Source organism: Cebus imitator, unplaced genomic scaffold (assembly GCF_001604975.1).
Source record: "Cebus imitator isolate Cc_AM_T3 unplaced genomic scaffold, Cebus_imitator-1.0 Scaffold225, whole genome shotgun sequence".
NCBI lineage: Eukaryota > Metazoa > Chordata > Mammalia > Primates > Cebidae > Cebus > Cebus imitator.
The window spans coordinates 3,415,708-3,427,019 of record NW_016107540.1 but is presented as its reverse complement, the minus strand read 5'-3'; the positions used below and the strand labels follow the sequence as shown (position 1 = coordinate 3,427,019).

The 11,312-nt window shown below is 38.8% G+C and overlaps 1 long non-coding RNA gene across 1 annotated transcript; it reads right to left on the bottom strand.

Annotated features, from left to right (window-relative positions):
• Positions 1 to 1,473: 1,473 nt before the first annotated feature.
• LOC108281373 lies at positions 1,474 to 10,889 on the bottom strand. The gene is made up of 3 exons (XR_005195218.1): positions 10,772 to 10,889; positions 8,989 to 8,994; positions 1,474 to 1,484 (listed from the first exon to the last, which is right to left on the bottom strand). It is a non-coding gene; the product is annotated as an uncharacterized LOC108281373 (long non-coding RNA).
• Positions 10,890 to 11,312: the final 423 nt, after the last annotated feature.

Below are 11,312 nucleotides of genomic sequence, written 5' to 3'. Positions count from 1 at the left end.
AAAACTGGCTAGCCATGTGCAGAAAGCAGAAACTGGACCCCTTCCTGATACCTTACACTAAAATTAACTCCAGATGGATTAAAGACTTAAACATAAGACCCAACACGATAAAAACCCTAGAAGAAAATCTAGGCAAAACCATTCAGGACATAGGCATACGCAAGGACTTCATGACCAAAACACCAAAAGCATTGGCAACAAAAGCCAAAATAGACAAATGGGATCTAATTAAACTCCAGAGCTCTGCACAGCAAAAGAAACAATCATTAGAGTGAACCAGCAACCAACAGAATGGGAAAAAAATTTGCAATCTACCCATCTGACAAAGGGCTAATATCCAGAATCTACAAAGAACTAAAACAGATTTACAAGAAAAAAACAAACCCATTCAAAAGCTGGTGAAGGATATGAACAGATACTTTTCAAAAGAAGACATATGTGAGGCCAAAAAACATATGAAAAAATTCTCCTCATCACTGGTCATTAGAGAAATGCAAATCAAAACCACATTGAGATACCATCTCACACTAGTTAGAATGGTGAGTGTAAATTATTTCAACCATTGTTAAAGACAGTGTGGCGATTCCTCAAGGACCTAGAAATAGAAATTCCATTTGACCCAGCAATCCCATTACTGGGTGTATACCCAAAGGATTACAAATCATTCTATCATAAAGACACATGCACACATGTGTTCATTGTGGCACTGTTTACAATAGCAAAGATCTGTAACCAGCCCAAATGCCCATGAATGATAGACTGGACAAATAAATGTGCACATATACACCATAGAATACTATGCAAGCTTAAAAAATGAGGAGTTCATATCCTTTGTAATGACATGGATATATCTGGAAACCACCATTCTCAGCAAACTGACACAAGAACAGAAAATCAAACACCGCGTGTTTTCACTCATAGGCGAGTGTTGAACAGTGAGAACACATGGACACAGGGAGGGGAGCATCATACACTGGGGTCTGTTGTGGGGGCTAGGGGAGGGACAGTGGGGAGTGAGGAGGCGGGGGAGAGACAACATGGGGAGAAATGCCAGATATAGGTAACGGGAGAATGGAGGCAGCAAACCACCTTGCTGTGTATGTACCTATGCAACAATCCTGCATGATCTGCACATGTATCCCAGAACCTAAAGTACAACTAAAAAAAGAATTAAGTGACATAAAAAGAAAAAAAAATCAAACTACCATGGATACTGCTTTATCCAAAATTTTGGTTAAATCTAAGGAATTTTCAAGTTCACATGACTTAAAATATAAGTTAACTAAGCAAGCTAGCTTTAAAATTATTGGTGGAATAAAAATAGAAATGCCTTCAGAATTGTCAGCATACATTTTGTCTGAATTCTGTGTCTTTGCTAGATATTTTCAAATGTCAGTGTTAATTCAAGCCGGGAGCTGCTTAGGTGAGCCTGCCTCCCATTCTATTCAAAGTTTCACTGAGATAAATGCATACCTGGTCACTTCCTTTGGAAAGGCTAATCAGAAATTCAAAAGAATGCAACAGTTTGTTATCTGAAAGGCCCCAAAACCTCTCCTCACTTTGAGTTGTCCCACCTTTCTGGACCAAACCAATGTTCCTTTCACATATGTTAATTGATGTTTCATGTATCTCTTGTTAAAAGTAAAAATTAAGTACGGTGAACAGGATAAATGTTTTAGGTAAAATTTTTTTGTAAATTAAAATCTTAAAGTTATTTTTAACACTCATTTACTATCTAGGTCATTTCCAATTAAGAAACGGTTGTAATATGCAGAAATATGTTTATAAAATTGTGGAATTGTTCTTTTTCTTTCTTTTTTTTTTTTGAAATGTAGTTTCACTCTGTTTCCCAGGCTGGAGTGCAATGGTATAGTCTCAGCTCACTGCAGCCTCCACCTCCTGGGTTCAAGCAATTCTCCTGCCTCAGCTTCCTGAGGGGCTGGAGTCTCCAAGTAGCTGGAACTACAGGTGCCCACCACCACACCTGGCTAATTTTTTTATTTTTAGTAGAGACGGGGTTTTACTAAAACCCCAGGCTGCTCTCGAACTCCTGAACTTGTGATACAGTTGCTGCAGCCTCCCGAAGTGCTGGGATTACAGGTGTGAGCCACCACACCGGGCCAGAATTGCTCTTATCTATAAATGCCTGTATCCAATACTTCAGAATTTTTTGCTTTTTAGGGTTTCACTGATGTTTTGGGTTACCAAGGATAAAATTCTAGTTAAGACCAAATTCTGTATACAAAATGTGCCAGAAAGGGTTATTAGTGAAAAAAAAAAAAGTAATTTTCTTGAATTCAGAAGCTATCTAAAAGTCACTTTATTCTTTTCCTTTTTTTTTTTTTACTTGCCATTCAGTAACATAAAATTACTTTAAATAACAGATTTGGAAAGGTTATTTATGAAACAATGTTAAGGAATCATCAAGGAAGGGAGAAAGATGATATGGAACAAGTTTAAATAATAAAATATTCTTTAAAACCTGATAAAGAATTGGAAACATTTAGCTAATGAACATTTTCTTAGTTAAAGCTCTTAGTCTTCATTAAAGAAAGAAGTATTGTAAAAATGCATCAGCAGTTTGGCAACTCTTTTTTAATATAGTTAAGCATGAAGCTGGATTTAGTGTAAAGCCAAAATTTACATAGACACTGGCATTGCTTCATGCTATGTTGACTGTTTTGCATGGATAGTGCTGGAGTACTTATTGCTCATGTGCCTAAAGTGGATTTCTTGAGTGCACAGGATGTTTGATGGTATTCATAAACTTGGGGATATTGAACTGTGTAACAGGAATAAAGTATTCATTATGTGAGTTTTCTGGGGCCCTAGGTAATGCTGTAGCCTCCAAGGTAAATTGAGTAGGAAATTTTAGGGTTGATTTCCTGCTTATTTGTTTTTGCTTCTAGTTTTCATTTATTTGTTGTTTATTCTCTTCTGGCTTTGTTTGTGTATGCCTATGTATAAAACTATGATTTTTTTGAGTTCCTAGTGGAAGACTTTCATTTAGTTTTGTGTTTCTAGGCATTTCTAGCAAGTCATGATTTGTTCCATTTTTCTGGAATTCCTAAGCTACTTTTGTCAGACCTGCAGGAATTAATGGAGCACACCAGTTTTATTTCCTTAAATTAATTTTTTGGATTTTAGCCTTCCAGATACTTCTTGTTTGGTATACACTCACAAATAGAATTTGAGTCATATTTTTCTCTCTCTGCCTAGTTTCTCCAAAATTTGTAAACTATTTGTGAATATTCTTAATTCATGGAAATGTGTTTGTTTGCATACAGTCAAGCAGGGTCACCAGGACCTCTCAGAGAGAGAATCCAGAAACCTGGCATGCCTGCAAAAGGGTAAGACTTTCTTACCAGTCAGTCTCCGGCCTCTTTCTCTCTGTGCAAACTGGTTAAATATAAAGCAAAACTCACTGTTTATCCCCTCTGTAAAGTTTTAAATTAATTTGTTTAATAATAGTAAAAGCTTAAAAGAAATATTTTGTCAGAAAAGTAGAAAGTATATGCCTTTTAGTTCACATTTCTTTAGCAATCTTTGTGAAATAAAGATGATTTTAAAGATTATTGACAAAATACAATTGTTTTAAAAATGTAAACATGTGGTCTAAATTATGTTCAAATATTAGGTTTGCTATATTAAGGTTATAAGATGCTCCTTTGGCTTTGAAAATTGTTTAACTTGTCTGCTTTCCAGCTAGGTAAGGCCTGGGGACGTGCAGAGTTAGCCACACCCCTAGCTATACTGGAAACAGTCAAACCTTCTCAGAACATAACTTACCAGGTTTTACATTAAAGTTAAAATTGCTAAGAGTCACCACTGCAACATGCAATGAAGACGATTAGAAACAATTTTACATGCAATGTGTGTAAAAACAGTAAAATGCATTTTTTTAAGGTTATAAAAGGTTTTTGCTTCTTTAAAATTTGAGTCATCATTTTATCAAAATAAATAATGTATGGTAATCTGAAATTCCAAGATCAAACTTCAGTTTCAAAATTGTCTTTCCTAATGCCTGGCTTTCTGGATGGATTAGAGAGCCCCTGAAAACATCCAGAAAAGAGGTAAACAGGATTATTTGACGTGTTTAGGTATGTGGGATTGCCAAAATGATGTTCAATCTTCTTTAGGTTATATTTTTGTGAATAATACTAATATATAATCCAAAGTTGCAAGGGATTTCTAAAATTCTACTGTCTAAGTCTATGCTACCCATCACAATTATAGTTATTAGGCTAAGTTATTACAAACCACAAAAATAACCAGATTTCCTTGTATAAAGCTACTAACACAAGTAAGACAAATAATTAATTAAATATCAAGAAAATACTTTCATGTTAAACCAGCTAATGCTGAAATGGTTTAAATAGTTTACGACTAATGCTCAATCCCATATTCCTGGGAAAATAAAGCTTCAGGTACATTTGATTACCTGGTTGGCCATTTAAACATTTTATAAAGGGATTTCATTCAATTATTATTTTCAATGCATGTTTTCTGATTTTATAAAGGCTTCCCCAAGCAAGAAGACTGATGTTGTTACAACAGTAGGCTGTTATGCTACAGTGTATTTTTACCAGGTAAAAAAGAAGCTTTTTATGGTTTGGATCTTCTGAGAACATCGAAGAAAGACTGTCCTTGACATCCACACTATAACAAAACTTTGGGACATTGGGCTTTGGGTTCATGGTCTCACAAGTGAGAAGGGTCTCTCAACATTTTTGGTACTGTGCACCCATTGGAACCTGAGGTAAAACTAACCAGGGAAATTTCTCCCAAGAAGAGGATGGCATCCTGGAAGTGAACAGCTTTTCCCAAGTTCATAGATTAAGACTTCTACTATCATGAGACTCTTATCTTTGAATATTTATATCTTGCTTATGTCTCTACAAACAACAGAAGTGGAAAAGGGGTCTGCTATGTGCACTTTTGGGGTATACTTTTATTTGTGAAGGAGTTTGCAGCCAGCCTTATACATGGATAATTATATTTTGATAGATAAAAAATGAAGGCCCAATGTAGGTAAGAAAGTTTAATGGTACATGGATTGCCTCTTAATTAGTCAAAAACAAAACATTGGTTCACTCCTATTGACCTACATCATGGGTTAAGGAGAACTGGTACTAACCTGGCAAGAAAAGAAAAAGAGAGAGCATTGCCAGATTGCCAGAACAAATGTTGCCTTCTTCTAGAGAAATAATTTTTTTACACAAAAAATTTTTTTGACAAAATTTTAACAAAATTCTGGGAGGCCATTGTTTTGGACTTCTTCTAGAAGGGCAACATTTGTTAGGTCCTTTTTCCATGGTTTATAGTAAAAGAAGCAATGATTAGAAGTGTATCCCTCATGATAGGCTCTATAGCAAATTCTTCTTTAAAGGCTATTGTACCCAACAGACCTTAAATTCTCTTGCGAAAGTTATGCTAAATAATAGAATTGGCTAAACAGAAAAGTATCTGTTCAGCTGTTGACACTTGTGGCCATGGGGAAACAGTTCAAATGCAGATTATAAAAATTCAGTGGTAGGGGATTGATGAAGAAATTGCTTAGTGAAGTAAGTAAACTCTTTAGCTCATTCTTTGATCTGTTTGATTTAGGAGGTTTGGTTTCTGGGGACACTGGGTAAGGAGCATACTCCAAACTCTTGGTATTATCCTGATAATAGTCATAATACAGCTAGTGCTCGACTTATGACCACGGTCGGGACCGTGGACCGATCGTAACACGATTTGGTCGTAAGTTGAATAGGCTATATGTACAGTTGAAATGGTGCACGCGGAGATGGTAGTGCTGCCGGAAGCTGGTCCGCACTGTCGTACGCCCAGCTGGGCAACGTTTGAGCTGCCAGACGCGGAGCAGTTGTGGCTAGCGATTGTGGTTGTAAAGTCGAATGGTCGTAAGTTGCATAGGTGGTAAGTCGATCAATACCTGTAATAGTCTCCCTGGTGTGCTGTATTCTGTCACAGATGTTAAATGATTATACGCAAGCATCTCTAGAATGTCATATGGTCTCTCTTCAACTGGAATTACAAGAGCTGAAAGAAATGTGCAACCACGAGGACTTTGTAACCTATAAATGACACGCTGAGAACAGAAACCCAAAATGATGGTAACTGATCGTGGCGCTAAGGCCCTACGTTTTGGTCACACTCTCACCTAAGTGAGAACCCTACCAAAAAGGGGGAATTTTTTAAAGAAAATTTTGGGAGGCCATTGTTTTGGGCTGAACTATGAGCTAGGCCCCAACAAACCAAACCAAAGCAAAATGAAGTCATTTGTGCTAAGACTTTAAGGAAACACATGGATTCTGGAACAGACCAGGTTTTGTTTTTTTCTTCCACAAATCTCTGTAACAAACATTTCTGACAGCGTAGGTATCCATCCCCTGAAGTTCCCATTAAATCTTTTAACCAAATTCATTTCCTCTCACCTAGAAACCATCACACTTCAGATGATCATGCAACAGAGGCTTCAGCCAGTTCCAGGTGAAGACACCACCCCTGGCCATCAGGAAGCTATCCTGCCTCCACTAGATACAGCAAGGCGAGTTCTGTGATTCCCAATAGGTAGGGACTATGCCCCAAGCCAGCGTGAAGCAGTTAGGGAGAAAAGACAATCCATCCCTCTGCCTCCCATAAAGATGTATGGGGATCACATCTGTCAAGGGGGGCAGTAAGAGGCAGGAAAATAGGATCTGAAGGCTGGGAACATAAGCCCAATTCACACTTCAGCTATAACAGGAAATAACCTCTCCATAGGGCATATGCTGTAAATGACTTTTTAACTGTCCTTCATCCTCTCCATTTACATACAGCAGACACCAAGTAATCAATGGAATCCTCTTGGGGTGTTTAAACTCATGAAAACTCTGTAACAGGGTCTTTGATCCCCTACACCCAGGCCCGCTCCCACACTGTAGAGTGTCCTTTCCTTTTCAATAAATCCCTTCATTCCCTCCTTGCTTTGTGTGTTTTGTCCAATTCTTTATCCAAGATGCCAAGAACCTGGACACCTTCTACTGGTAACACTAACCTGGAGACACTGCCAGAGGGAAGGTTCCAGAGACTCTTGAGGGCAAAGGTTGAGGGAGGAGCCTGGCCAAGGCTCAGTGCTTCAATTCCAGGACAGGCCACTGTTTCTACTCTGAAACTGAAATATGTACTTAAATGTCCCAATTAAATTGAAAAACAGGACTCAGCTGTTGACTGCGCTGTGTCTTCTCAATCCTATTCTTCAGTGTGAATGTATTTAGATGCAGGGCCTTCGGAAGGTGATTTGGGTTAGGTGAGGTCATGAGGGTGGGGCTCTCGTGATGGGATTAGTGCCCTTATTAGAAGGGAGAGACACGGAGAGCTTGCTTTCTCTTCCCCACTTTCTCTCTCTCTTTCTCACTCCTTGGACATGTGAGGACATAGCAAGAAGGTGGCCAACTGCAGGCCAAGGAAAGAGCCTGCACTGGACCTTAAGAAGCAGGCCTATATCCAAAGGATTATAAATCGTTCTACTATAAGGTCACATGCACACGAATGTTCATTGAAGCACTGTTTACAATAGCAAAGACCTGGAACCAACCCAAATGCCCATCGACGATAGACTGGACAGGGAAAATGTGGTACATATACACCATGAAATATTATGCAGCAATCAAAAATCATGATGAGTTCGTGGTGTTCTTTGTAGGGACATGGATGAACCTGGAAACCATCATTCTCAGCAAACTGACACAAGAACAGAAAATCAAACACCGCATGTTCTCACTCATAGGCGGGTGTTGAACAATGAGAACACATGGACACAGGGAGGGGAGCATCACACATGGGGTCTGTCGGGGGAAAATAGGGGAGGGACAGCAGAGTCTGGGGAGTTGGGGAGAGAGAGCATGGGGAGAATTGCCAGATATAGGTGAAGGGGAGGAAGGCAGCAAATCACACTGCCATGTGTGTACCTATGCAACAATCTTGCATGTTCTTCACATGTACCCCAAAACCTAAAATGCAATTTAAAATAAATAAATAATAAATAAATAAACAAAACAAAAAAAAAGGAAGCAGGCCTGGTTGGTGCCCTGATCTTGGGCTTGCTGGCTCCAGCTGTGTGTGAGCACAGTTTTTGAACCTCCAAAAACTGGTTTCAAGCCAATCCCATAACCTCTATGACCTTCTCAATAAGATATTAGTAAAATCATTACATAATTTGTCAAAATTAAGTTATAGGTTAAATTCTTTATGTCTTAATGGCTCACCCAGTTCAATTAGGCCTTCAAGTCGCTACACCCCCTTTTATAGAAGAACTGCTCACTTTCCATGACCACACTCTTCTTATAATTATTTTCCTAATTAGTTCCCCAGTCCTGTCTATTATTTCCCTAATGCTCACAACAAAATTAACTCATACTGGCACCATAGATGCCCAAGAAATTGAGACTGTCTGAGCTATCCTACCTGCCATTATCTTAATTTTAATTGCCTTTCCTTCCCTACGTATTCTGTATATAACATATGAGGTTAAAACCATTCTCTTACCGTGAAAGCAGTTGATCACCAATGATATTGAAGCTATGAATTTACAGACTATGAAGAATTAGGCTTCAATTCTTATATAGTTTCAACAGCAGACTTAAAGCCAGGAGAACTTCGACTCCTCGAAGTTGATAACCGAACAATTCTCCCAATAAGAGATCCCCATCCGTATATTAATCTCATCTGAAGATGTCTTGCAATCATGCACTATTCCCTCATTAGGCCTCAAAGCAGATGCAATCGATCCCCGGACACTTAAATCAAACTACCTTGACTGCTACACAACCAGGCCTTTACTATGGACAATACTCAGAAATTTGTGGGTCTAACCACAGTTATACCTATTGTCCTAGAATTAACCCCCTTAAAATACTTCAAAACCCGATCCACATTCGCACTATAATATCACTGTAAAGCTATTCATCATTAACCTTTTAAGTTAAAGACTTAGGTATCTACACCTCTCTGCAGTGAATGCCTCAGCTAGATATTTCCACATGGTCCATTGCCGTCCTGTCAATAATTGTAACTTTATTCTCCCTTATTCTGTTAAAATTATCCAATTTCATTTATCATGCACCTCCTACACCAAAAATAATCAAAATGCAAAAACATAAAACCCCTGGAGATGAAAATGAATAAAAATCTATTCACCTTTTTTACTACCTTGACAATTCTAGGTCTACCCACAGTAGTAGTCATCATTTTATTTCCCACCACACTATTTCCAACTTCCAATCATCTAATTTGTAACCAATTGATTTCCATTCAACAATGAGTAGTTCAACTTGTACTAAAACAAATAATAATTACCCATAACATTGAAGGACGAACCTGATCCCTTATGCTGACGTTCCTAATTCTCTTCACTGTTTCAACCAATCTCTTCAGGCTTCTACTCTATCTACTTACACCAACTACCCAATTAGCAATAAATCTAGGTATAGCGATTCCCTTATGAGCAGGCACAGTAATTACAGGCTTCCGCTTTAAAATGAAAATCTCCTTAGCTTACTTTTTACCACAAGGCACATCTATGCCACTTATCCCAATACTAGTAATCACTGAAACCATTAGCCTATTCATTCAACCAATGGCATTAGCTGTGCAATTAGCCAGTATTACAGCTGGTCACCTACTCACACATTTAATTGGGGGAGCCACAGTAGTACTATCAACTACAGCTAGTGCTCCACTTACGACCACGATTGGTTCCGACAGACCGGTCATAACATGATTGGAGTAGGCTATATGTACAGTTGAAATGGTGCACGCGGAGATGGTAGTGCTGCCGGAAGCTGGTCCGCACTGCCGTACGCCCAGCTGGGCAACGTTTGCGCTGCCAGACGCAGAGCAGTCGTGGCTAGCGATTGTGGTCGTAAAGTCGAATGGTGGTAAGTTGCATAGGTCGTAAGTCGATCAATACCTGTATTAGTCTTCCCACAGCTTCAATCACTTTCATAATTCTAACCCTATTGACCCTTCTCGAATTCACCGTAGCCCTTATTTAGGCTTATATCTTCATACGACAAGTAAGCCTTTATCTATATGACAAACATAATGACCCACCAAACGTGTGCTTACTATATAGTCAAACCCAGCCCCTGACCACTAACAGGAGCTCTGTCAGCTCTCCTAATACATCTGGCCTAACCATGTCATTTCACTTTAACGCCATCACTCTTTTAACCCTAGGCCTACTAACCAACACACTAACTTTGTACCAATAATGATGTGACATTATCCAAAAAAGTACATTTCAAGGTCACCCTACAACAATTGTCCAAAAAGGCCTCCGATATGGAATAATTCTATTTATTATCTCAGAAGTATTCTTCTTTGCTGGTTTCTTCGGGGCAGTCTACCTCTCTACTCTACCCCCAACTCCAGAATTAGGAGGACACTGAGCCCCAACAGGCATTTTTCCCCTTCATCCCTTAGAAGTACCCTTGAATACATCTGTATTACTTGCGTGAGGAGTTTCAATTACTTGGGCTCATCACAGCCTGATGGAAGGTAGTCAAAAGCAGATAATTCAAGCACTATCCTTCCCATTTCCTTTGGTTTTTTCTTTCCCCTTCTACAAATCTCAGACTATTTCAAGGCCCCCTTTACTCTCTCTGATGGGATCTACAGCTCGGCATTCTTTATAGCCACAGGCTTTCATGGGCTTCACGTTATTATTGGCTCAACATTTCTCACTGTCTTCCTCTTCTGCCAATTAAAATTCCCCCTTACATACAGCCGCCACTTTGGCTTTGAAGCTGCTTCCTGATATTAACACTTCGTAGATGTAGTATGACTATTCTTATAAGTCTCTATCTACTGATGAGGGTCCTACTTTTTTAGTATAAACAGTACCATTGACTTCCAATCAATTCATTTCGGTAATAACCGAAAGAGATTAACCTGACACTAGCCTTAGTAACCGAAACCTCATGACCCTATTACTAATAATAATTACATTTTGGCTCCCACAACTTAATATTTATACAGAAAAATCTAGGCCCTGGGAATACGGATTTGACACAATATCCTCCGTCCACCTCCCCTTTTCCGTAAAATTCTTCCTGGTAGTCATCACATTCCTCCTCTTGGATTTAGAGATTGCTCCTCTACCACCTCTGCCATGAGTCCTTCAAACAAACAACTTGACACTAATAATCAGCGCAGCCCTTATACTAGTTACCATTTTAATCCTAGGCTTGACTTATGAATGAGCCCAAAAAGGATTAGATTGAGTTGAGTTGGTATATAGTTTAAGTCAAAATAAGCGATTCTGA